The sequence below is a fragment of the Sarcophilus harrisii genome, chromosome 5, assembly GCF_902635505.1.
Source record: "Sarcophilus harrisii chromosome 5, mSarHar1.11, whole genome shotgun sequence".
NCBI classification, from domain to species: Eukaryota; Metazoa; Chordata; class Mammalia; order Dasyuromorphia; family Dasyuridae; genus Sarcophilus; species Sarcophilus harrisii.
This window is the reverse complement of record NC_045430.1, coordinates 102,769,514-102,796,721: the sequence shown is the minus strand read 5'-3', so window position 1 is coordinate 102,796,721 and position 27,208 is coordinate 102,769,514. Positions and strand designations below refer to the sequence as shown.

The following is a 27,208-nucleotide window of genomic DNA, read 5'->3' as shown; positions in this document are numbered from 1 at the left end:
ATGGGATAATTTGGAAATGCTATTAACTGAATTGATATTTGAAATTATATTCATGTTTTAAATACATTGTTTTGTGTTATTGTTTTTTCTAAATTCTCTTAAATTGTGAAATTTATAGTAGAAAGGCTGTCAAGCAAAATAACTTTTTAATCTGGATGCTTTTAGATTATGAATTAGGCTTTTAAAAGGATGTGATAAAAATAGATATTTGAACATTGTTAAATGTTTGATGGATATATTTTCTTATTTATTATTTATTTTTTTTTTTTAGTAATTATAACTTTTTATTGACAGAACCCACGCCTGGGTAATTTTTTACAACATTATCCCTTGCACTCACTTCTGTTATGATTTTCCCCCTCCCTCCCTCCCTCCACCTTCCTCCCCCAGATGGCAAGCAGTCCTATACATGTTAAATATGTGACAGTATAATGGATATATTTTCTTATAAACAATAAGTATACCATAGTAGCAAATTTTCATTTGAAAATTTTGGGCTATTATGAAAGTGGATAAGTTTTTAAAATGTATTGATAAGTCAATTCTCAGTTATTTTCTGTATGTCTGAAGCCCCAGAATATGGTGGTTTTTCATTTATAAGTAAAGGATAAATGAAATGTTAACCGTTAGAGAAACATCAGACAAGACATTAAAGCCCTAACTTGTGGCTAGTGAAATTTTGTTATTTAAACTAAAAATTCTTGGAATTATAATTTACTATTTTTGAGTTTTGAGCTTTGGTTACTGGGATAGTTGTCTGAATTGTCATAAAGGCAGTAGTAGCAAATGGCATTTAATGTAATATCAGAAAAAAAATTGAAGATGATCTTGATCTAGCCTACGGTAGGATCCTTTTAACTATTTCCTTATTGTACCATGTCTTTTCTGAAAAAAAAATTCTTCTCCCTCTCCCCCCGTTAATGCTAAACTTGCTCTCGCTACATGATTGGCTATCAGATATGACTCAAACATGGAATCAAACAGAATTAAGGAAGTTTTTTCTCTCTTTTATGATATATGACATTGTTAAAACTATGTCTCTCTTTGTGTAGCAAATTTCTGTAATCAAGATGTTTTGTAAGTATAAGACGAAATATTAAGTAATAGGTTGATACTGGAACATTTCTGAATCTAGAATATTATATGGGTGTGAACATGTTACAATTTTAACTTGTATTTGTGGCCAAATTATAATATAGGGTTGATATCTTCTTAAAGGGGAAATGATTTGACAAAGTAATAAAACAAAGATGTAATATGAAAGTTCAAAATAAATGGAACTGTAAATTGTGAGAAAGCAATGGTATTAGACTTATTTCTAAGAACTATATGCATATGTATATAATTGACTTCCAAATTTTTCTATCATGGAAATTCAGGCTGTGAGTATATTTTAGTAATAAATTCTCAAAATTGGAGTGAGGATTTTACACATAAATTGTATTGATAATGGTTTTTTAAAAAATATTTTCTAAAGTATCTAATAATTTTAAAAGGCAGAAGAACTAGAACTTTATAATTTAAAAAAAATTCTTATATCAGTACAGATTTAGTTAAGAACAGAAACAGCAAATAGGATATAAAATGAGATTCTCTGAAGTTTCAAATTTGGAGAATGAAATTTAAGTAATTGTACCAAATTATATTAAGGCAGAATTGTCTAGGAACCTCTAAATTTGTAACTAGAGAAGCAGAGCCCCTTTTAGAGATGTTCTGAAAAAAAAGCCTATTATCCAAGAAAAGATGTCCAGGGTCTAGATAACTATATGACACAACAGAGATTCAAAATGTGCTGGTTAAATAGGTTTTGAGAAAGGGTCACTGGAATACAAGAATACTTGATGCTAGTTAATATTGGTGATAATCATTATATTGCATTGGTCTTTTGTTTCATGATGTTTATTTTAAAATTTTCTCTTGCTTATTATGGTGACATGTGAATCCCCCCCTACATGAGTAGTCAATCTGTAATTTGATATTAATGTAATGTGACTAAATGTAATTATGATTATGGATTCATTAAAAAAAAAACACCTTAATGGAATATTATTGTTCTATAAAAAATGATGAAGAAATTGGTTTTAGAAAGTCCTGGAAAGATTTATATGAATTGATGCTGAGCAAAATAAGCAGAACCAGAAATACATTCTATACAGTAACAGCAAGATTGTGCTATGATCTACTATGAAAGACTTGATTCTTTTTAGTGATTCAGTGATTGAAAGCAATCCCAATAAACTTTAGATAGAAAATACCATCTGCATCCAGAAAGAGAGCTATAGAGATTGCATGTAAATCAACACATGCTATGTTTACTTTTTTCTCTGTGTTTTTCCCCTTTTATTCTGATTTTTCTCTCTCAACATGATTCATAAAGAAATGTGTATTTTACATGTTTAGCATATATTGGATCACTTGTTGATATATACATTATATATATAAAATGATATATGCATTATCCATGTATATATTTTGAAAATAAGCTTTAATTTAAAATAAATTAAATAAATAAAAGAAATGTGTATTTTAAACGCTAATATTATAACCAGAAAAATTAACTAATTTTCAAGGAAAAAAAAAAACAAAAACACCTTACTGCATTATTTAAATCTACCCTTTCCTGGCTAGGAAACTGGACCTTCTCTATATGCTATTTAGAGACACTTAAGCAAGGACCTATATCATGCTGACCAGAAACTCAGATTCAAAGATTGATGCAAGTAGTTTTCTCACAATTATACATCTTAAACAGCCTATATATCTAATTTGAAACCTGGCACCTACTGATCAATCAGTACTGACTACTCCAACACCTTCCAATTTTGTGGGTCTGGACTTTGAATCATTTGAAGAAAGTCCCTACTCCTGAATGAATGACAGAATCCCATTCAAATTTTGTCTAGTACAGACCCAGAAACAGCCAAGATCCAGAAACAACAGCTGTCCCAAGATTCTGGATGAGGGCTGAGTATATATATTTAGTCCTAAGTTTGGGGTTGTTTGTTTTTTTCTTCTTCCCTTTCATTATGTGTCTAACCATCAAGGTCTTGATTCCAGTGTGTATTGACATTTTCTCCTTCTTCATTCTTAGCTATCCTATACTTCCAGAGAGATTCCCCTCAAGAAAATGACCTCACTTTGGCCAAAAGGGTGAAATTTTAGGATCTTGATGCTAAGACCATCCCTCTCTTTTTACTATTAGGAGACACCCTATTTTCTAGAGCTAAAACCTAGCAAGCAAGCTGTGTGCCTTCAATCTGACATAACAACAGTCCTTTGTAGCTTATCCTCTGGATGAATTCTGCCACAATAAAATTTCAAAACAAAATAAAACCAAAGTGCTAATGATGTTACAAGCAAAATTTTTTATTTTATTGGAGAAAGGAAACAAGACATATGTGCCAAGAGACCTCTTGTAGGAGACCCACTTCAGTGTGAACAAATCTGAATATTTATACCAATGCCTATGTATTGAATTGTAGCTCTGACAATAAAGGGGAAACAGCAACAATGAGATAAGTTTGATTTAAAACCAGATTTCATGACCAGAAAAGAGGTATTACAGGTGCTTGTCCAAGTTCAGGGACTACTGATGCTGGTGTGAAACAATATATTTACAAAGGTTTCCTCATTCCTATCCTATTCAATATTGTTATCAATGGCTTTCAGAAACATTTTATAGAAAACTGAGATAACTAAAGTATCAATTGACAGAATCAAGATCTTACTGGGCTGGAATTAGGAGCTAAAACTAGCAAAATGAAATTTAATAAGTATTATAATAATTAGTTCATTTAAAGCCTAAAGGCAATATAACATACCTAAGATCCCTCTTTTGCAGCTTTAGGGAGTGTATTTAAAGACTAAACGTTGTGAATTCCATTACAATTACTTCAGACTCTCAGGAAAATTCGGAACATTTAGGTAGAGCCTCTGTTTTAATTTACATTAATGTCTTTTTGACTTCTTTGTGGTTGAGGAAAAATTCAGGTTACTGGAAACATTTGACTAACTGCAGTTTATATTATAGTGTCTGTGAAAAGATGGTTACCAGAAAGGAAAGCAGAGAAAAGCAGAACTTTTCTCAGGACTTCCCTTGAAAGTTGAATAACTGGATGCACTGTTATCAGCCTGGTTTCCATACTGAGATGTTCTAGGACATTTTTTCTTTATCAAGTATTTTTCAATATCAACTTTCTCTGCCACAAATCAGTCTTAATTTTTCATTCTACTTTCACTGGATGTCTTGCAAATTTTTTTTCCATCTCAGCTCTCTTCACAGCTGAACTTCCAAATCCTCAGTTTATTTAATATGTTCTAAGATAGCCCCTCCCTTTTATGCAAGATCCTTAGTGCATAACTAAGTCTTTTACACAATGACTTTGATTGTTTCAAGAAGGTGTATAGCTAATATATATGTGTATATATATATATATATATATATATATATATATACATATATATAAAACTATACTGTTGGTAGAGTTGTAAAATAACTATTGTGGAGAGCACATGCTTTTTTTTTTTTTTTTAATTTAATAGCCTTTTATTTACAGGATATATACATGGGTAACTTTACAGCATTAACAATTGCCAAACCTCTTGTTCCAATTTTTCACCTCTTACCCCCCCACCCCCTCCCCTAAATGGCAGGATGACCAATAGATGTTAAATATATTAAAATATAACTTAGATACACAATAAGTATACATGACCAAAACATTATTTGAGCACATGCTTTTTCAATGCAGGTGGTGTGAATGAAGATAAGGCAAGAATTTAGAACTCAAAATCTTAATAAAGAAATGCAATTGGGGAAAAATAAAATATTAAAAAAAAATTAAAGGTGTATAGACCCTGTTCACATTTGGTTCTGATTGATTCAGTCAAGAAATGTGCTTACTTAGCTCTTAAAAACTCTACCTTTGGGGTTTTTTAAAAATATTATATATATTTTAACATTCTTGTTAAAAAAAAAAAAATTGAGTTCCAAATCCTCCCCCTCTCCATAGCCCCTTTCCCACTCACTGAGAAGGCAAGCAATATATTAATTATACATGTAAAGTCCTGTAAAACATCTTTTCCTATTAGCCATATTGAAAAATAAAACAGCAAAGAAAAATAAGTTAATAAAAAGTAAACTTCATTCTGTACTCAGTTCATCAATTCTCTCTCTAGAGTGACTAGCATATTTATCTTGAGATCTTTGAAATTATCTTGGACCATCACACTGATTGGAGTAGTTTATGTTAATTATGATTACAGTACTACTGAAACTATATATAGTGTTGTCCTTGTTCTGCTCATTTTACTTTGCATCAGTTCATATAAGTCACCACAAATTTTCACAAAGTCACCACAAAGCATTTTGCTTGTTGTTTCTTACAGCACAATAATTGTGCTCTATCATAATCATATACCATAACTTTTTCAGCCGTTCTCCAATTGATGAGCATCCCTTCAACTTAAATTTCTTTGCCACTATTAAAAAAAAAAACTGCTATAAATATTTTTTCTACATCTGGATCCTTTCCCTTTTTCTTTGATCTTTTTAGGACACAAGGGTATGCACGATTTTATATCCCTTTGGGCATAGTTCCAAATTGTTCTCCAGAATGGTTGGACTAGCTCATTACACCACCAACAATTCACAAATATGCCAATTTTCCTCATCACTCCCAGTATTTATCACTTCTGGTGGGAATGAGGTAGAACCACAGAGTTGTTATATAATTTGTTTTGCTTTAATTGATAGTAATTTAGAGCAATTTTTTTTTCAGATGACTAGAGATAACTTTAAATTCTTTTTTTGAAAACTGCCTGTTTTTATGTTTTTTGACCATTTATCAATTGAATGGCTCTTATAAAACTAAATTTGGCTCACTTACCTATCTATTTGAAAAATGACTTCTCTATCTGGGGAACTTGCTATGGAATTCCTACCAACCCCCCACCCAGTTTTCTGCTTTCCTTCTAATTTTGGTTTTATTTGTGCAAGCCTTTTAAAATTTTATGTAATTTAAATTATCCATTGCTCTTTCTACAATATTCTATCTCTTGTTTGTTTATAAACTTTTCCCTTTTCTATAGATCTGACATAAATTTTTCTTTGTTCCTTTAATTTACACATGATTTTTCCTTTTATATCTAAATCATGTACCTATTTTGACCTAATCTTTATAGAATGCATGAGATATTAGTTTGTGCGTAGCTTCTGTTAAAAATTTCCCAGAAATTTTTTGTTAGATGATGAGTTCTTGCCCTAAAAACTTGAATCTTTGGGTTTATCAAACACCAGATTACTGTGGTCATTTAATAATATATTGTACCCCTAATCTTCCATTGATCCATCATTCTGTTTCTTATCCTATAATAAGGTTTACTTACTTAATACTACGAGGGCACCTTTCTTCACATTTTATTTTCCAATGATCACTTTGACATTCTTGATCTTTTGTACTTCTAAGTGAATTTTGTTATTTTGTCCCAGCTCTTCAAAATAATTCTTTTGAGATTTTGATTGGTATAGCACTGAATAAGTAAATTAATTTAAATGGAATTATCATTTTTATTGTATTGGTTCAGCCTATTCATGAGCAATTAATATTTAGATCTGTCTTTATCTGAAAAGTATTTTGTTGTTTGTCTTAACCAGAATATTCCCAAGTATTATATTTTCTGAAATTCTTCTAAATGAAATTTCTCCTATCTCTTCTTGCTTTTTTGGGGGGGAAATATATTGAAGTGCTGATGGATTATATTTTTTATTTTATATCCTGAAACATTGTTTCTACTAGATTTTTTAGTTGATTCTCTGAGATTCTTTAAGCACATTATCATATTTCCTAGTGTTAGTTTTGTTGCCTGTTTTTGTTCCTTTGGTTTCTTTTTCTTGTCTTATTATGACGACTAGCATTTAAAGTACAATATTGAATAATAGTGTTGATAATGGATATCTTTGTGTCACCCCTGACCTTATTAGGAATGCTTTTAGATTATCTTCATTAGAGATAATGCTTGCTTTTGATTTTTAATAGAAAGGCTCTATTTATTCCTATGCTTGTTTTTATTAATAGGAATGGATATTACACTTTGTCAAAAGCTTTACATCTATTGATATAATCTTATGATTTTTGTTGTTTTTAGTATTTATCTGGTCAATTATTCTTATGGGTTTTCTAATGTTGAATCAAACCTCCATTTCTAATATAAATCCCACTTGGTCATAGTGTGTGATCTTTGCAATATTTTGCTCCTTGATAGTATTTTATTTAAAATTTTTGCATCAATATTCATTAAGGAATTTGTAGTTTTCTTTCCCTATTTTTGTTCTCTCTGTTTAGATATCAAAATCATTTTAGTATCATAACAGATATTTGATAGAACTCCTTTAAGATATTTAAAATAGTTTATATACTAACATAATTTAATATTCTTTAGATATTTGGTAGAATTCACTTGTGAATCCATCTGGACCTGGGGATTTTTTTAAGGGAAGCTCATAGTTGGCTTGTTCAAGTTTTTCCCCTCCTAAGATTGGTTTATTTATGTATTCTTTGTTCTCTTCTGTTAATTTGGGCAATTTATATTCTTGTAAATATTTGCCCATTTCATTTAGATTGTCAGTTTTATTGCCATGTAATCAGGCAAAATTTCTTATAGTAATTGCTTTAATTTTGTCTTCATTGGAGGTATATTTTCCCTTTTCATTTTTGATACTGGTAATTTGGTTTTCTTCTATATTTCTTTAAAAATAAAATTAACCAATGATTTATCTATTTTAATGTCTTTTCCCTTAAAGCCAGTTTTTAGTTTTATTTTATTAGTTCAATATCTTTTTTACTTTCAATTTTATTAGTCTCTTAATTTTTAGAATTTCTATTTTGGTGTTTAATTGTGAATGTAAAATTTTTTTCTAGGCTTTTTTTTTTCTTTAGTTGCATGCCCAATTCATTAATAAGCTTTTAAAAAATTAATGTAAGCATTTAAAGATATTACTTTTCCTCATAAGTACTATTTTAGCTGCATCTTACAAATTGTGATATGTTGTCTTATTATTGTCATTCTTTTAAATTAAATTATTTTTTTCTATGATTTCTTCTCTGACCCATTCATTCTTTAGGATTAAGTTATTTTGTTGTTTAGTCATGTCAGACTTTTCATGACTCCAATTAGAGTTTACTTGGCAAAGATGCTAAAGTGGTTTGCCATTTTCTTCTCTAGCTCATATTACAGATAAGGAAAGTGAGGCAAACAGGATTATGTGAATTGCCCAGAGTTTCATGGCTAGTAAGAGTCTGAGGCTAAATTTGAAGTTAGGTCTTCTTGACTCCAGGCTCTATCAACTGCATAACCTAAATGACTACATAGTTTCCAATTAATTTTTAAGTTATGCTTCCACTTTATTGAATGTGGTTTTTATTGCATTATGGTCTGTAAAAGATACATTTAATATTTCTGATTTTCTGCATTTGTTTGTGAGATGTTAACACTCTAATACAAGGTCAGTTTTTTTGAAGCTACTATGATCAACTGCCATGATCAATGATTTCCATACAGTTTTTTCCAGAGGCCTATCATATCTAACTTTCCTGAAATTCTATTCATCTCCTTAACTTCTTTCTTATTTATTTTGTGGTTAGATTTATCTAGTTCTGAGATGAGAAAGTTGAGATCCCCTATTAATATAGATTTACTGTCAATTTTCTCCTATAATTCCTTTAACTTTTCCTTTGAGAATATATGTTATGCTGTTTGGTGCATATATGTTGATTGATAAATACTTCTTTGTCTATAGTACCTTTTAGCAAGATGTGATTTTCTTGATTATACTTTTTAATTAGATCTATTTTTGCTTTTGCTTTGTTTGAGATCATGATTGCTAGCTTTGCCTTTTTTGTTGCTGTTTTACTTCAAAGGTAGCATGAGAGATGCTTCTCCAGCTCCTTAACTCTGTGTATCTTTCTATTTCAAGCATATTTCTTTCTTTTTTTAAAAAGTTTTAGTTTTATTTATTTAATGTTTTCTCCCAGTTACATTCAAAACAATGCTTTTATATTTGCTTTTAAAATTTTTGAAGTCTAGGTTTTTTCCTTTATCCCCATTTACAATTAAGAAACCACATGTGAAGTTATGCAAAACATTTCCATAAAAGTTGTGAAACAAAATACAGATCTCCCACTCTAATGAAAATAAAAACCAGGGAGAGAGAGAGAGAGAGAGAGAGAGAGAGAGAGAGAGAGAGAGAGAGAGAGAGAGAGAGAGAGAGAGAGAGAGAGAGAGAGAGAGAGAGAGAGAGAGAGAGAGAGAGAGAAAGAAAGAAAGAGAGAGAGAGAAAGAGAGAGAGAGAGAGAGAGAGAGAGAGAGAGAGAATGCTTCAATCTATATTCAGACATAATCAGTTCCTTCTCTGGGTATGGGTCCTTAAAAGTAGTTGTGGATGATTGTATTACTGAGAACATCTTTTGATAGTCATGCCTTGTAATGGTATTTTAGGCCAAAGGATATACATGAATTTATTGCCCTTTGGGCACAGATCATATCCTTGATCATTTATCAATTGGGGTATGACTTTTATTTTTTATAAATTTGACGCATTCCCTCTGAAAAATGAAGGCTTATCAGAGAAACTTGCTTCGAATTTTTTTTTAAATCACTATTGCTAACTATTTCCCCCTATTTATTCTTTCTCTCTTTTCACCCTGTCCCTCTTCAAAAGTGTTTTCACACCACTCCTTCCCCCAATATGCCCTCTCTTTTATCATCCTCCCCCATTCTATATCCCATTCCCCTGCTATTTTTCTACCAGAGTAAGATTTTTTTTTTTGCCTCTTTTTTTATGGCAAACAATTTGCATCATTCCACTTCTCCCTTTCCCTTTCTACCAGTACATTCTGCTTTCATTCCTTAATTTCATCATTTTAAAAAAGATGTTATCCCTTCATATTCAACTCACACCTATGGCCTCTAATATATACTCCTAACTGCCATAATAATGAGAAAATTCTAATGAGTTACAAGTATTTCCTACCATGTAGGAATGTGAACAGATAAACCTTATTAAGTCCTTTTTGATATGATTTTCCTGATTACCTTGTTATGTTTCTCCAGAGTCCTGATTTGAAAATCAAATTTTCCATTCAGCTTTGGTCTTTTCATCATGAAAGCTTGAACATCCTCTCTTTCATTGAATGACCATCTTTTTTTTAAAGGATTATACTCAGTTTTGTTGGGTAGGTGATTTTTGGTTGTAATCCTATAGAGAGCCAGAACTCTGGAGAAGTATACTTGATACAAGGTGTTAACTCAGAGGAATTGATAAGACAATGATTATCTAGTTTAGCATGGTGATTAATAGTTCTCTAGTTCAGTGCAAGTACTTGGTATTTAATATAGTTCTACAAGATTGACAACTATTCTGCAAGATTGACACCTACGATGATGTAATTATAATAGAGTATATAAGAGCCAACAAGGACTGGACTGGGGACATTCCATCTTTGATCAGGCTCCTGGTAGCCCTCCTTCATTTCTCCACTGAGACTAAGGCCTGTCTAAAGGCCTCCAGAAAGCTAGTCTGGGCCCCAGGCAAGGAGACAGACTGTGAAGGAGATAATAAAAAATTTGGACTTTATCCCTGGCTATTCTCATGGTGATTACTCAGCAGAAATGAAGGCTGGTCCCAAAACCTCCAGAAAGCTAATCAGAACATTATATAATCCTACTTCTATTACTCTCTGGAATATTCAAACTCTGTGGTCCTTCATTGTAGAAACTGCTAAATCTTGTGTTATCCTGACTGTGGTTCCACTATATTTGAATTATGTCTTTCTGAATGCTTACAATATTTTCTCCTTGACCTGGGAGTTCTGGAATTTGATGATAATGTTCTTGAGAGTTTTCACTTTGGGATCTCTTCCAGGAGGTGGTTGGTGGATTTTTTTAAATTTCTGTTTTACTCTCTGATTCTACAATAGCAAGACTGTTTTCCTTGATAATTTCTTAAAAGATATATCCAAGTTTTTTTGTTTGTTTGTTTTTTATCATGATTTTCAGGTAGATCAATAATTTTTAATTTTTTTCTCTTGGATCTATTTTCCAATGAAATATTTCACTTTTTTTTTCCTATTTGTGTTTTTTTTTTTTTTTTTGGTTTTGCTTTATTGTATCTTGATTTCTCATAAAGTCATTAGTTTCCATTTGCTTAATTCTATTTTTTAAGAAATTATTTTCCTCAACAAGCTTTTGTACATCTTTTCCTTTTGAGAAAAATTGGCCAATTTTGTTTCTTAAGGCATCTTTTTCCTCATTAGCTTTTTGTGTGTCCTTTTGCAACACTCTCAATTCTTTCCCTAATTTTTCCTCTGTCTCTCTTACTTGATTTTCAAAATCCCTTTTGAGCTCTTCCATGGCCTGAGCCCAATTCTTATTTTTTTTTGGAGGCTTTGGATGTTGGAACTTTGACTTTGTAATCATCTTTTGAGTGTGTGTTTTGATCTTCCTTGCCATCATCATAACTATCAATGGTTAGAAATTTTTTCTATTTGGCTAAGATGACAGAAAAAAATAATGATGATTGTTGGAGGGGATGTGGGAAAACTGGGACATTGATGCATTGTTGGTGGAGTTGTGAACGAATCCAACCGTTTTGGAGAGTAGTTTGGAACTATGCTCAAAAAGTTATCAAATTGTGCATACCCTTTGATCCAGCAGTGTTACTACTGGGCTTATATCCCAAAGAGATTATAAAGAAGGGAAAGGGACCTGTATGTGCACGAATGTTTGTGGCAACCCTTTTTGTAGTGGCTAGAAACTGGAAACTGAGTGGATGTCCATCAGTTGGAGAATGGCTGAATAAATTGTGGTATATGAATATTATGGAATATTACTGTTCTGTAAGAAATGACCAACAGGATGATTTCAGAAAGGCCTGGAGAGACTTACAGGAACTGATGCTGAGTGAAATGAGGAGGACCAGGAGATCATTATATACTTCAACAACAATACTATATGATGACCAGTTCTGATGGACCTGGCCATCCTCAGCAATGAGATCAACCAAATCATTTCCAATGGAGCAGTAATGAACTGAACCAGCTACGCCCAGAGAAAGAACTCTGGGAGATGACTAAAAACCATTACATTGAATTCCCAATCCCTATATTTATGCCCACCTGCATTTTTGATTTCCTTCACAAGCTAATTGTACAATATTTCAGAGTCTGATTCTTTTTGTACGGCAAAATAACAGTTTGGTCATGTATACTTATTGTGTATCTAATTTATATTTTAATGTATTTAACATCTACTGGTCATCCTGCCATCTAGGAGAGGGGGTGGGGGGTAAGAGGGGAAAAATTGGAACAAGAGGTTTGGCAATTGTTAATGCTATAAAGTTACCCATGCATATAACATGTAAATAAAAGGCTATTTAAAAAAAAAGAAATTTTTTTCTGTTATCTGCTCAATTTCGGCTTTTAATTCTTTGGTAAAGTAGGTCCCCATTTCCAGGGTGAAGGTGCATTGTCCCAAGCTTCAGGGATTTTGTGTTGCTGTTTTCAGAGATCCTTGTAGGGACCTGAGCACAAGTACTCTTTTGTGCCCTGGAGCTGTTAGAAGTGTCCCAGCCACACTATAGTTGTAAGATCTGGGTTGCTAAAGCAACAGTGTCCTGCTTTTCTAAAGTGGAGGCAGGATTGGGGCTGGACTATGCTGACATGGCCTGTGCTAGAACTACACACCAGGATCCTACCTGGTCCCACCGAACCTCTCCTCTGACCTTCCAAGTCCTGCCTGGTGTCCCCCGGCTGAGAGGTCCAGAAACCTCCATCACTGCTGCTAATTCAGAGGTCCCACCTCACTGATGCCTGGATCCTGCCCAGAGCTGGGGCCTGCCCTGAGGTTATGGGCTGGGCTTTTACCCTAGTTTCACAGACTTTTTTTTTGGCTGACCTTCCAGGTCCTCTTTGGTGTCTCTGGGTTGAGAGGTCTGGAAACTACCAGTACAGCCATTGATTCAGAGGTCAAGCCCAGGCCAGGACCAGGGCCAGGGTTGGGCTAAGACTAGGTCCAGGGTGCACACTGGACTCCCATCCTATCCTGCTGTGACAGACAGCTTTGGCTAATCTCCTAAGATGCCTTCAATTGGAAAATGTTCTACTTCATCTTTTTGGGTATTCTGATGCTCAGAGTCATTATTTAAAGGAATTTGGAGCAGTTTCAGGGGCAAATTGAGTTGAGTTCCTGCCTTTACTCTGCCATTTTGGCTCCACCTCTTCAAGTATATTTCTTGTAAACAATGCATTGTTGAATTCTGGTTTCCAATCCATTTTTCTATGCATTTTCATTTTATGGATGAGGTCATCCTTTTCCCATTCATAGTTATGATAACTATGTATTTTCCTCCATCCTGTTTTCTTTTATTTGTTCTTCTCTTCTTTATATTCTGTCCTTCCTCTAAAGTTTATTTTGCTTCTATTCTGTCTTATTATATTCCCCCTTTTCTCTTATCCCTTCCCCTCCCACTTCCCTATTGGGTAAGATAGATTTCTATACCTAACTGAGTTTGTGTGTTGATTTATATAAGCATAAATATATATATACACACATACATATATGTTTATATATGTACATAGGTATATTTCCATACATACATATATAAGTGAATACATACAAATACAAGTAATCCAAATTCTTAAATTATCTCTTCTCAATCTATTTTCCAGGTCAGTTATTTTTCTGATGAGATATTTCACATTTTCTTTTTTTTTTTTAATTCTTTTGATTATGTTTCTTGATGTCTTATGATATCATTTGCTTCCACTTGCCCAATTCTAATTTTAAGGAATTATTTTCTTCAGTAAACTTTTATATCTCTTTCCTCTTGGCCATTTCTGCTTCTTAAGGAGTTATTTTCATCAGGGTCATTTTGTACCTCTTTAATCATCTGGTCAATTATGCTTTTTAAGGAGTTCTTTTCAGTGAGTTTTTGTGTCTCTTTTACCTTAAAAAACAATTGTGTTTTTAAGGTGTTATTTTCTGAGCATATTTTTAAGCCTTTTCCCCCCCCTCCCCAAAGTGTTAATTCTTTGGAAGGGTCTTTTTGCCTTGTTTAAAAAGCTAGTTCTGAGGTTCTGTAAGTTTTCAGTGCTTCCAAAGTAGTATGATCCAGGGAGAGGTGTAGTCACTCCTCTCCTACTCTTGCACAGCTCCCAGGCCTTGCACTTTCTCCAACCTGGCACTGTGGCCAGGATTCCTGCTTTCTTGTGACTCCCAGTACTCCAAATTGTGAATGGATAATGGAGTTGCCAAACAGTACCCAGTCCTACATCCAGTGTTAACACAGGGGTCCCTTGTTATCTTTTTCTGACTGTGGTCTGAGCCTTTGCACCTTTGGAAGCTGCTTCTGCTGCTGCTTTCTCCAAGGTCAACAGCTGGTGCTGTGGGCGTATGTACTGGGCCAGTCCCTGTCCCAATGTCAGGGGCTTCTGCTTACCCCCTAGCTCATCTTGAGCTGGGAAAATGTCTCACCATGGTCTTTTATTGGCCACTCTACTCTAGAATTTAATTTGAGTTGTTTGGAGTTGAAGTTGTTTTGAGAGAAATGTTGAGAGAGCTGTGCTGTAGTAATTCTATCTAGCCATCTTGTCTTTGCCCCTCTCTTATCTAGCTTTTAATCCATGTATGATAATAAAAGGAATCCTGCCTTTATATAAGGATAAAGTTCTCAATTTAAGTTTAAAAAATTGATCTAAGTAGGAAATATGAAAGATCTTACTAGAAGAAATTGTGGGGGGAATACAAACAATTTTAGGAGCTTTAACTGACTATAAACCCACTATAAGTCAATAGTAAAATTATAGCTATCTATAAACTAGTATGATTTTAAATAGTATCCAGTATGAATGAGTTGATAATCCCACTGTAGTCTGCACTGGTCAGATGACAAATTGATTATTATGCTCTGTTGTAGATATCACAATTTATGAAAAGTATTGACAATTTGGAGCCTCTCCAGAGGAGATTAGCCAAAATAATGAGACCAGAAATATTCTGCTTGGCTTTGGTATGCCTCATAGTCAGAATTTATAGGGAAACAGATTTTGACATAAAGAATTTTTTAAAATTTAGAACTTTCTTGTTGTGGACTGAATGGCCTCATGAGATAGTGAATTAACTAACACATTATCCTTATATCCAGTGTTAAGTGCTTGTACATAATAATGAATGCTTTGGGATGAGGGGATATTAAAGGAACTATGAGTTGACTTATCTCTTCTAGCTTAAAGTCAGAAAATCACAACTATGTGATTTGATCATCTTATATACTTTTACAATTATAGTAGTGAGAGAAGGATTTATGGGTGATGGGGAATGAGATTTCAGATGTTTTAAGAAGGAAAGTTAATGACCTAATGATATCACAATGAAAATGTTATAATAAAGGCTAGATGACCACTTTTCAGGAATGCTATGGGGGAAAGGCATGACTCAGGTAAGACAGGTTGTCTTAGTTGACTTCTAGGTCCTCAAGACTTAGGTCTTTTCTAACCTTTATATGATTTATAAATTTACCAAGTTTTCTTTGTTCAATCTAAACACTACAATATTGAAGACTTCCCAGGAAGTAAATACATCTTGGGCTCTACTACTAATGACCCAAATAAAATAAATTTCTGTGTTCTTGTCAAATTATATCTGGAATATTATACTTATTTATGGAAATCATATGTGAGACTGTTAAAGGGACATGGCAGACATAAAAAGAAGGGTCAGGAACATGCTGAATATACTCTAAAACATGTCATTTGAGGATTACTTGAAGAATTTTGCATGTTTAACGCGAGGATTACTTGAAGAATTTTGCATGTTTAACACAGATCAGAGACACAAGGGGAAAATAATTGGTATCTTTAAACATTTGAAAAACTGTTTTGTGTGCAAAGAGGAAATAGAATTATTCTAACAGGAAAGAACATTTTAACTGAAGGTACTTCCTAGCATTTAGATCTATATGAAAACAGATTAAACTATCTGATTAAATAGTGAATTTCTCATCTCAGGAATTATTCAGAATGAGTCTGGGTAACCAACTTTGAGAGGTGTTCATTACACTTGGAACATACTATGACCACTTTAAAATGTACTATGTCATGGCTTTTTCTTGTTTTAAGTAGTATCTGAAATCCTAGCTTTTTCCATTTTATTATATTTTTATTCTGATCTTAACAAACACCAAATAAAATGAACATTTCCACATGCACTGTGGAGTACAGGAGATTGCACATGAAACTGAAAACCTCTGTGATGTAGAACTTGCCTTTCTTTTAAAGTATATAATAAATTCAACATGTAACTTTCAAAGCTGTCCTGCTTGTGATTCCTTCTAGCCATCCTTCTGTTCTTTTGATTTTTTTTTTTTGGTTTTGGTTGTTGTTTTGGAGGGTGAGGGTGGAGGGAACTTTGTCTTTAATCCTCTTCTTCTTCCTACTTTCCTCCCATTGGAAAATAAAACAAAACAGAACAGAACATTTGTAATGAATATGCATAGTTAAGCAAAACAAATCCCAACATTGGCTGGATCCAAAGATATATGTTTCTTTCTACATCTTGAGTCCATTATCTCTCTGTCAGTAGGTGGATAGTATGATCTATCCTTGTTCCTCTAGAATCACACAATTGATCTTCAAACTGATCAGAGTTCAGATGGGGTGTTATTTGTTTCACAGTGTTTTTGTTAATATATAAATTGTTCTATTATGAAATTCTATCTTTTTCAATAACTTCTCTCACTATTGTTAATTATGGACAAAGATTTAGTTTTGGAAATAAGGATAATGCATTGTTTCATTAATTTATTTTTTCAAGTTTTACATTAAAATGTTTCAGGAACTCAGACTGTATTTCTCATTTTACTTTGAGTACTATATGACATTTAAATTAATGCTTATTTTATTATGTGACTAATTCCCCCTACCAAACCACCAACTAATGAAGGAATGAAAAACTAATTTTAATAATAAGCCTGTGGGAAATAAAGCATATAAACAAAATAGGCTATTGCTAAATTGTTAATCTCAAGTAATTTTTTCTTAAAAGATAGGAAAAAAATGTAAAAATTATTTGTAGTTTCTTGTAGTGACAAAAAACTAGAAATTAGGTAGATGCCCCTCAGTTGCAAATGACCAGATAAAGTATGGCTTATGAACATAAAGGAATATTATTATGCTGTAAGAAATAATAAAAGAGGAAATTTATAAATACAGGAGAAAGTATGGAAAAGTAGGGATATTAGTGCATTGTTGGTAGAGTTGTGAATTGGTCCAACTATTCTGGAGAACAATTTGGAAATACGTCCAAAGGCTATAAAACTATGCATATTCTTTGATCTAAGTCTGTATCCCAAAAAGATTTTTTTTTTTAAAGGAAAAAGACCTATATGTACAAAAATATTTTTAGCAGCTCTTTTTCTATGGCAAAGAATTGGAAATTAAAGGGATGCCCATCAATTGGAGAATGGCTGAACAAATTGTGGTATATTTTGATATGTTCCATTATAAGGGAATACTATTGTGCTTTAAGTAATGTTGAAGGAGATGCTTTCAGAAAAAGTTGAGATTTGCACAAACTGATACAAAGTGAAATAGAAGCAGGAGAACACTGCAAAGTAACAGCAATATTATAATGATAATCAACTGTGAAAGATTTAGCTACTCTAATAAATACAATCATCCAAGACATTTCCAAAGGACTCACAATTTTTTTTAAAAATGCCATTGGCCTCCAGAGAAAAACTGAAGAACTGATGAACTCTGAGTGCAGACTGAAGCACTTTGTTTTACTTTCTTTAATTTTCTTGCTTTTTAAAAATATTTTTGCAATATGGCTCCCCCAGAAATGTTTTGCATTCTTGTCTTCTCAATGGATGGAAAAAGGGCTGAGAGGAAGAGATTTTGGAACTTAAAATTCAAAAATAAATGTTAAAAATAAGAAGAAATATTTATGGAAGTTACTTTCTGAGATACCTGGGAAAATGCATATGAACTGATGCAGAGTAAGGTGAACAGAAGTAAACAATTATGCTAGAAAAAACATAAAAATAAAGAATTTTGGAAGAGTAAATAATTTCTATTAATACAAACATAAACTACGATTCCAGAAGACTGATGATGAGGGTTGCCCACATCCTGTCAGAGAGTGTGATGGACTAAATATGCAGAATTAGAGACTCATTTTTGGACATGGACTACATAGCAATTTGTTTTGCCTCATTCTGCATATTTGTTATAAAAGTATTGTTGTTCTTCCTTTCTCTCCTCCTACCTCCACTGTGATACTGGGATAGGGGAGGAAGAAGAAAAATATTTGATAATTGAAAAATATATATGAGGCAATTTTTAGATTTAGGGTTATAAGGATCTTATTTTATTATTATTCTTTATATTTGTGTAGAAAATTGAATGAACAATAAAGTTGTCTGATGATGATGATGGTGACAAGACATTTCTAGCAACACATCTGTGATCCTCTTATGCCTCAGGTATAGTCTCTGATATGACACCTCCATCTCCTTTCTCTCCCTCTCTCTCTCTTTCTTTTTTTTTTTAAAGGTTTTTATTTTCAAAACATTCACATAGATAATTTTCAACATTCACCCTTGCAAAACCTTGTGTTCCAAATTGTTTCCCTCCCTTCCCTTCACCTTCTCTCCTAGATGGCAAGTAATCCAATATATGTGAAACATGTGCAATTCTTCTGTACATATTTTTACAACTATTATGCTGCACAAGAAAAATCATATCAAAAAGGAAAAAATGAGAAAGAAAACAAAATGCAAGCAAACTACAACAAAAAAGTAAAATCACCTGAATCACCTTGCTGTTGAAAAGAGCCACATCCATCAGAATTGATCATTGTATAATCTTGCTGCTGTTGTGTACAATGTTCCCCAGATTCTTCATTCAGCATCAGTTCATGTAAGTCTCTCCAGGCCTTTCTGGAATCATCCTGCTGATTGTTTCTTATAGAATAATAATATTCTGTAACATTCATATATCCTAACTTACTTTTTAAAAGTTTTTATTTTTAAAACATATGCACTGATAATTTTTCAACATTGACCCTTGCATAGCCTTGTGTTTCAGATTTTCTCCTCCTTCCCCCCAGCCCCTCCCCTAGATGGCAAGCAATCCAATATTTGTTATATATATCATAACTTATTTAGCCACTCTGCAACTGATGGGCATCCACTCAGTTTCCAGTTCCTTTCCACTACAAAAAGGGCTATTGCAAATATTTTTGCACATATGGGTCCTTTTCCCTTTTTCATGATTTCTTTGGGATACAGGCCCAATAGAGACACTGCTGGGTCAAAGAAAATGTATGATTTAATCACCCTTTGAACATTATTCCATATTGCTCTCCAGAATGGTTGGATCCATTCACAGTTCCACTAGCAATGTATCAGTGTCCCAGTTTCCCACTTCCCCACCAACATTCATCATTATCTTTTCCTATCATCTAAGTCAGTCTGAGAAGTATGACATGTCCTTTCTTTCTTAGTGAGAAAACCCACACACAATGTATCCCCACACTGGCATGAATGATTGATTTTCTCTAGTATTGTTGGGCTAACTACAGCCAACAACTACAACTTAACCCCTCTTTTGAAGTCCCATGGTTAACTGGCACAGGGAAATACATTTCTAATACTCACCATTACATTTCCTGTGTGCCTGCCTAGCAGTGCACGTTCTGTTTACATGAAATCAGCTGCCATGACACTGTAAAGTCTAAAAATAAAACATTTACTAAACAAGAAAAAAGCAATAGTAATTAATTATAATAACTAATTAAAAATAAAGAAATAATAGAAATCAAAAGGAAGAATAATCATATTTTACTCAATAGATAACTAGAGTAAGATTAATGATAATATGAATGCACCTATAAACCTAAGTCATGCTCACCACAATGCATGCAAGGTCTATGAAGAAGAACGGATACACAACAAAAATCTAATAGGAATGCACATGAGTGGAGAAAACTATGTGCTTGGGGCAATTCATAGCTCTGGATATCAGACCTCAAAGTCCTTGGATCCTTCAGAAACAATCTGAACCAAAAAAGTCCCTTTTCTCCTCTCTACTTCCCTTCTGGTCTTCATAGAATCAGAGATTTAGAGCTGGAAGGAATCTTAGAGTCTGTTGAGTTTCATTTCTTCATTTTATACATGAAGAAACTGAAGCAAACAGTGTTAAGTGATTTGCCCAGGATTATAAAGCTAGGAAGTGCTTGAGGAAGGATTTGAACTCAGATCTTCCTAACTCCAAGTCCAACACTCTTTATCTACTGTGTCACTTAGCTGCTTCTGGGGCACCTGTATTGCTCTTCTACTTCCTTCACTGATTTGAGGGGAGAATAAGGGAAGAAGGAGGGGAAACAGTCTTTACATCTGTTTTTTTATGAAAGGAGCTTGGAATTGAATAGACAGAGAAGAATCCCTTACTATTTGCATATGGGAGGAGTTTAACAGTTCTCTGGCTTTAAGAAGTACTTGGCACTAAAAAAGAGTAACAATTTTTCTCAGTACCTTGTTAAGGGTGTCCATTTGTGAAAAGAGCTTGTCACTTCTTCAAATCAGGAGCAAAAAATGAACATCTTTGCCCAGTAGGAGAAGAGTTAAGATTTTTCCTCTCAGGCTTTGGATGGAAGTAAAGATCAATAAGTCCCAATAGTTCTTCATGTAGCAATAATATTCAGTTCTCTTTCAGCAACTGCTTCAGCCTTTCTCCAGTCAATCAGCAAAGTGATTTCTTTCTTCCAATAAGCAATTTCCCAGCTTGGCAGCTGAAGAGTCATGTTTCTGCTGAAAGCTTTCTTTCTGTCACTGGCTTCTTGTACTGTTTACTTTCCTCTTTCTTCTGTTTATCTGTTACTATAGTTTTTTCTTAGCATTTCTTCTCTGACTTCTTCTTTCTTATCTCATCCTATGCCTCAAATCAAAGTTTCCTGATGATCAGTGACTCATCTTTATGTTAATGATGTAAAATTCAGGAAACCTAACTTTTCCTCAGAATTGAATGTAAAAGAACCTGCGTAATATTTTTATAGTCCCTAAAAAAAGAAATTTAAAATTCCAAAAACAGCTGCAGACAAGTGAGCTGATAGGCTATAAGGCCTTTTAATCATCATTATCTTAGCTATTGCTATGATTTCAAACACAAACTCTTCATATATTCATCTAGGGATAGTTCTCTAATTGGTGCTCAGAACACTGTTTCTTCTCAATATGTTATCTGAGAAACTATGTTTCTGAACAAGTTGATTTTATCATTTTTTCTTACATAAATGTTCTTTTAGGTTTCTGTTTCTGTGATAAACTGTTTATATAAAAAAGAAGAAGTACCTGACACCATAATCATATTATGATAAAGACAAAAACATGACTGAAAAGTTCAGGGTGTCTGTGGGTCAGTAAGATTAGAGATTCTACAGAGGCCAATTAAGATTTTTAGGGCTAGTCTAATTTGAGAAGTTTATACTTAGTTTCATCTATTTGTTTTTTAATTGAAGAGATCAATATTCCCTATTGGGAATTGGAGACCCAACTGAATTAATTATTTAGTCTAGAGGGTGTTTATTTGAAGGAGATCTAGAGTATAGACCACAAATCCTATGAAAAGCTTGGGGAGCCCCTGGGTAGTGTGGCTGTTCCCTTGGATTGTGGCAGTCAGATTCTGGGAGCCAACCCAACTCAGAATTGTGGCTCATAGGTGATAGAGTGCTAACTGGGAGGGACCCTGAGTCATAGCCCACAAATCCTTTGATAGAACACAAATTCCTTGAGGACAGTAAATGTTTTCCTTTTGACTTTATATCCCAGACAGTGGCAGAGTACCCGGCACACAGTAAGGGGCTTAGCTAATGCTGTTAGTTAAGTTTGGATATCCCTCTATCACATATAGTTGAATTTGTGAATATGAAATAACCAGAAATATCTGTCTTTTAAAGGGTTGATCTAGCACCTTCATCCCATCCTTGGTTTGGAATGCTTCATTTTCGACACTCCTCCATTTATTAATCTTTCTCTCCCTCCCCGCTTCCACCAACACCTCCCTTTCCTCCCCACAAAAAACCCCACAACACTACAGATCCTGCCTCTTATCTTTGAATTTGGAACAATGAAACACTGAATCATACTCATCATCAGGGCCAAATCATACATGAATAGAAATACTCTCCATTACGTATGCAAAAATTGATCATCCTTTGCTTAAGGACCTCAATTGAGGCAGAATCCACTAATTCCTGAGAGTAAATAAATTGATTGCCTCAGCTCTCCACATATAGTTAGAGACTAGGCAGACTTTTCACTATCTGTGATTATCAGTCAAGAGGGACCAAGTAATCCATAGCTACTAGTCCATCTGGTCACTGATATGGCCTCAACCCAGAATCTCTCTGTCCCCTAGGACACAGCTTCCTTTATTACTTGAAGAATCTCCTCTCTTATACCTAGCAAACTCTTTTCTCTCACCAAATCCAAGTTAAAGACCACTTGGACTAAAATTCCCTTTTACTGTCTTCCCTCCCTACTTCTTCTTTCACTTTAGTCCCATTATACTGTCTTATCTCTTTCCATTATACCCAATGGTACTTTTAGCAGACTTCCTTTCTTATTAAATGTCTTCCCCTCACATTCCTTCTAACAATCACAAAAAATTGACTCCCCTGTGAAAAAGATATGGCTTCCTTATTTGTCCTCTATATTAGATGTACCTTCTCTAATTTCCTCAAGGTGCTGGAGTGCTAAACTCACTTCTACTTCAAGATGTCCCCTCTGGCTCCATTAGCTACCTCTCTTCAAAGGTTCACTCTGTTCAGATTTACCAGCATATAAAACCCTACTATCCATTATCTTCAAGCAACAGGTCATTCTCTTTCCTTTTTGAGTTCAGAATTTGGTTCATAATCTTCATCTCTACCCCAAACCTTGCCTTGCAGACTTCAATATACATATTGATGTTCCCCTCAAAACACATTTGCAGTTCTGTTCTAAAAGTCAGTAATCCTAAATCTTCTGGAATCTCTTGGATTCTGAAAAGCCCACTCCTCAATTCATTGCTGCCTGATAATCTGGTCGGTGAGAACCCAATTCTGGAGACTACTCCCTGATCCTACCTATGGGCCGTATAATTAGCATGTCAATGATAGAGAGCTGGATAAATGTGTTTCCTTGGTCCTGTTTCTTTACTAATTTCTTTTAGAACTTAGTCTGCTTGTAATGGCTTACAATTACAATAAAACTTTGCCCCTTGACTAGGAAATGGGTTCAAGGCAGCAAATTCTTTTGAGATACCTCATGACACTGGTCTGTGACCCCAAACTTTTGGGGTCCCCTTCCCAAACTCAACAATTTGAATCTATGATTCAGACTTCCAAATTTTCTCTTCCATCTTTCCCTATACCTCATCCCCTCCTCAAGTGTAATTTTTGTCCTCACCACAACCTCTGTTCACTTTGTATTTCCTTATTTCTCAGTCTAACACATTGCTTTGACCTCATTTTTATCCCTTCTAAATTTTAACGCTACAGTCAAGCAGGTTAACCTTATTCTGTCCTTTTATGAAATCTGGGAAAACTTATGTCAGTTTATATAGATAGGATTTGCCAGCCTATAAGAGTGAAATGAACAAAACCAGAATTTACCCAAGGTCTCATGTTAAGATCGTGTATTTTAAGATCAGCACGAGACAGGAATTCAGGTTAGGGGAAAATCGTCAGTCTTTATTCTCAGTGAAGAAGGATCGGAGGTGGAAGAGAATCGGCGATAGCAATGTGTGCAGCTGAGTCAAGAAGCTAGCTCGACCAGCAGCCACACAACCAGCAGCTCGGAGTCTCGAACCCAGCCCAATCTCCTCCCACTTGTCTTCCTCGCTCTCTCTCTGCCTCCACCCACCAAAATCGTCATTTCCTATACAACACATCAGGACTTGCACGGAGAGTGGGCAGGGACCATTCTTTATCCAATCATGTATATTAATAGAGTATAGCCCAATTACTATCTAGCCTCATGTACTTGGGACCTCAGTGCATCAGCTCAAACCTCAGCCCATTACAGTCTCACTTGTGCTACATGTCAGGAGAGGTATTAATAATAGAAATGCCCCACTCCATCCTCTTATAGGATGCCATCCAAACTTTTTTTTTTTTTTAAGCTCAAAAGACAACCAAAAAAGTACAGATGTAGGAAAGTTTTAAAAGCATTGTGAAATTTAATAGAAACTTAAAAAAAGAAAGTAGTATGAAATGGAGATACGGAGTTTTATATACATTCTACAATTGACAAAACAGTAGATCAAACCTTGATTTGCAGTGTTTGCTGTGAAGTGTAAATCCTCATACAGAAAATGTAACAATGGGCTCTCCCCAAAGCTGGATCTAGCATATCCCTGTATGTGACCTTTTCCTGCTCTGTTGGGGAACTAGTCAATAAATATTAAGTATTGACTGCTTGCCAGGCACTGTGCTAAACACTGCAAGAACATTTTCTCCCCTCTTCACCTTTTTCCACCCAAAGAGCTCACATTCTAAAAGGAGATATATGTATATATAAAAGCATACATCCAGATATATCCAGTAAAAATTATAGATAATCTTGCAGCAAGGAGGAGAAAACAGAAAAGCCTCCTAAAGAAAATGGGATGTAAGTCTAAAGGATGCCAAGGAGAAGAGGCAGAAAAAGGGAGCATGTTAGGCATGGGAGACATAATAGGCAAGAAGACCAATATCACTTGAACAGATGAAGGGGAATAAATTGCAAGAGGGCAGAAAGGGTGACAAGGACTGTGAAGTGTTTTCAAAGCCAAAAAAAAAAAAGAATTTCATATTTGATATTGGAGGAAATAGGAAAACGTTGGAGTTTGTTGACCACTTTGGCAGCTGAGCAGAGGATGGATTGGAGTAGGGAGAGATTGGATCAGACAACCCAACCAAAAAATTATTGCAGTAGTCCAAGTGCAAAGAGATGAGGTACTACACTGAGTTAGAGGCTGGGGAAGTGGGGAAAAGGGAGATGTGTTAGTAACACCAAGAAGACAAAAAATTAGAAATGTAGGGTGATTCTGAGTGAAGATCAGAGGCTGACAAATGGCTGAAAATGTGGGTGATTAAAAAAAATATATAAGTGCCCTTGGCATCAATAGGAAAATTTGCAAGGTGAGAGCATTTTGTGGAGAAAGATAATGAATTATATTTTGAACATGTTGAAGGCAATGCTTATGGGACATTCCATTCAAAATGTTCAAAATGGAGTTGATGATATAAAACTAGAAATTTAGAAAAAGAGTTGGGCTGTTCAGATCTCTAAATAGAGATGATAATCGAACCTATGGAATCCAGCTGATGAGATCATCAAGCAAAATAGAATAGAAGAAGATGAAAAGATGACTCAGAATAGAGCTTTGGGGAAACACCTACAGTTAGTGCATATAACTTGGATAAAGATCCAGCCAAAAAAAAAAAATAATAATAATAATCAGGAAGACCAGGAAAGAATAGACTCAAGAAAACCTTGAGAAAAGAAAGTACTTGGAAGCATATAATCAACTATCAAAGGCTAAAGAGAGGTCAAGAAGCATAAGGATTATGAAAAGATTGTTATATTTGACAAATAACAGATCTTGGTAACTTTGAAGAGCAGTTTCAGATGAATGATGAGGAAACCAGATTGTAGAGAAGGAAAGAAGAAAAAAGGAGTACCTAGTATAGACAGTAGAAAATCATCTACTTGGGTCTCTCAAGGAGTTTATTAATGGAAAAAAAAAAGATATAAAGTAGTAAGTGGCTAGTAGAATCATCATATCAAGTGAGAGGGCTTTTAAAAAATTTTAATTTTGTTTTTTACAATACCACAATTTCTCTTAGATACCCTTGGTTCTCCTCTCCCATATAACAAATTATACTTCTAAAGAATGAAAAAAAGGAAAAAGAAAATGAAAAAAAGACAAAATCTGAATATATATACAATGTATTATATTTTTAGGCCTCTGCAAAGGAGTAGAAATGGGGACCTCTTCTTGTTTTTTTTTTGGGGGGGGGGAGCTAACCTTGTTCTTCATGATTTTTCAGCATTCATTTTTGATTGTTTTGTGGTTATCCTATTTCCATTGTTGTCACTTATTATTCTCTCTGTTATGCTAACTTCACTTTGCATCAGCGCATATAAAACTTTCCATGCCTCTTTCTATTCATCATGTTTTTCTTACAGTACGGCTTGGTCTTATTGTGAGAGCAATTTTTTAGAATATGTTTGGTGTGAAACTACAGGCTTTTTTACTTACTAAGATTTTTACTTATTTTTCACTGCTTCTCTAACTGAAGCTACGTGTCTTTTCAAATTCCAAATGAATTACTCTTATGGTGATAGGGATCTATTGGAAGAAATTTCATGTATCTTTTGGAATAAAGATCCAGGGGAATTTGCCTGGGTATCTAAAGGGATTGTCTATTTGGTGTTTTCTGTGTTGAAAAAAAAAATTATTTATATATATATATATGGCAAAGTGCAGGCTGGGATCCAGCTAAATTCTCCCAATATTTCCCTTAAATTCCTCAAAAAAAAAAAGCCATCTCAAATTAAATTTTGGAATGACAGAGCCAACAAAAGTTCAGAAGGAGTCTTTTTCTGCCTTAAGACAACTTAGAGGTCCACAAGAGAAGCCCACTAAGATGGGCTTAGCCCTGAGTGTGGTAGGAGCCCCAGCCATGGATTTTGCAGGTAATTCCACAACAATGACAGCAACAGCAGCAGCTTTGGGAACTCTGTTGAAAAATGGCAACGGGAGCAGCTAGGTGGTGCAATGGAGAGCCCCAGGCCTGAAGTCAGGAGGACCTGAGTTAAAATCTGGTCTCAGACACTTTACACTTCCTGACTGTGTGACCCTGGGCAAGTTACTTAACCCCAATTGCCTTGGCAAAAAAAAAAAAAAAAAGAAAAAAGAAAAATATGGCAGGGGGGAAATAGACCAAGTGTTCAAAAGGAGATTATAGGGGACTTTCTGTTGGCACTGATTGGCAGTTCTTTTGCTTAGAAGCAATTCTGGGTCAAGTTATAGGGTGGAGAGGAGTACTTGTCTGTCACAAAAGATCAGGAACCCTGGTCTCAGTTCAAAGGCAAAAAAACTAGTATTTAAAAGTGCAAGAGGCC

General features: G+C 34.2%; 1 long non-coding RNA gene across 1 annotated transcript in view; it reads left to right on the top strand.

Annotated features, from left to right (window-relative positions):
• LOC116419231 overlaps nucleotides 1-27,208 on the top strand; it is a 71,813-nt gene that overhangs the window by 1,380 nt on the left and 43,225 nt on the right. The window lies entirely within an intron of this gene.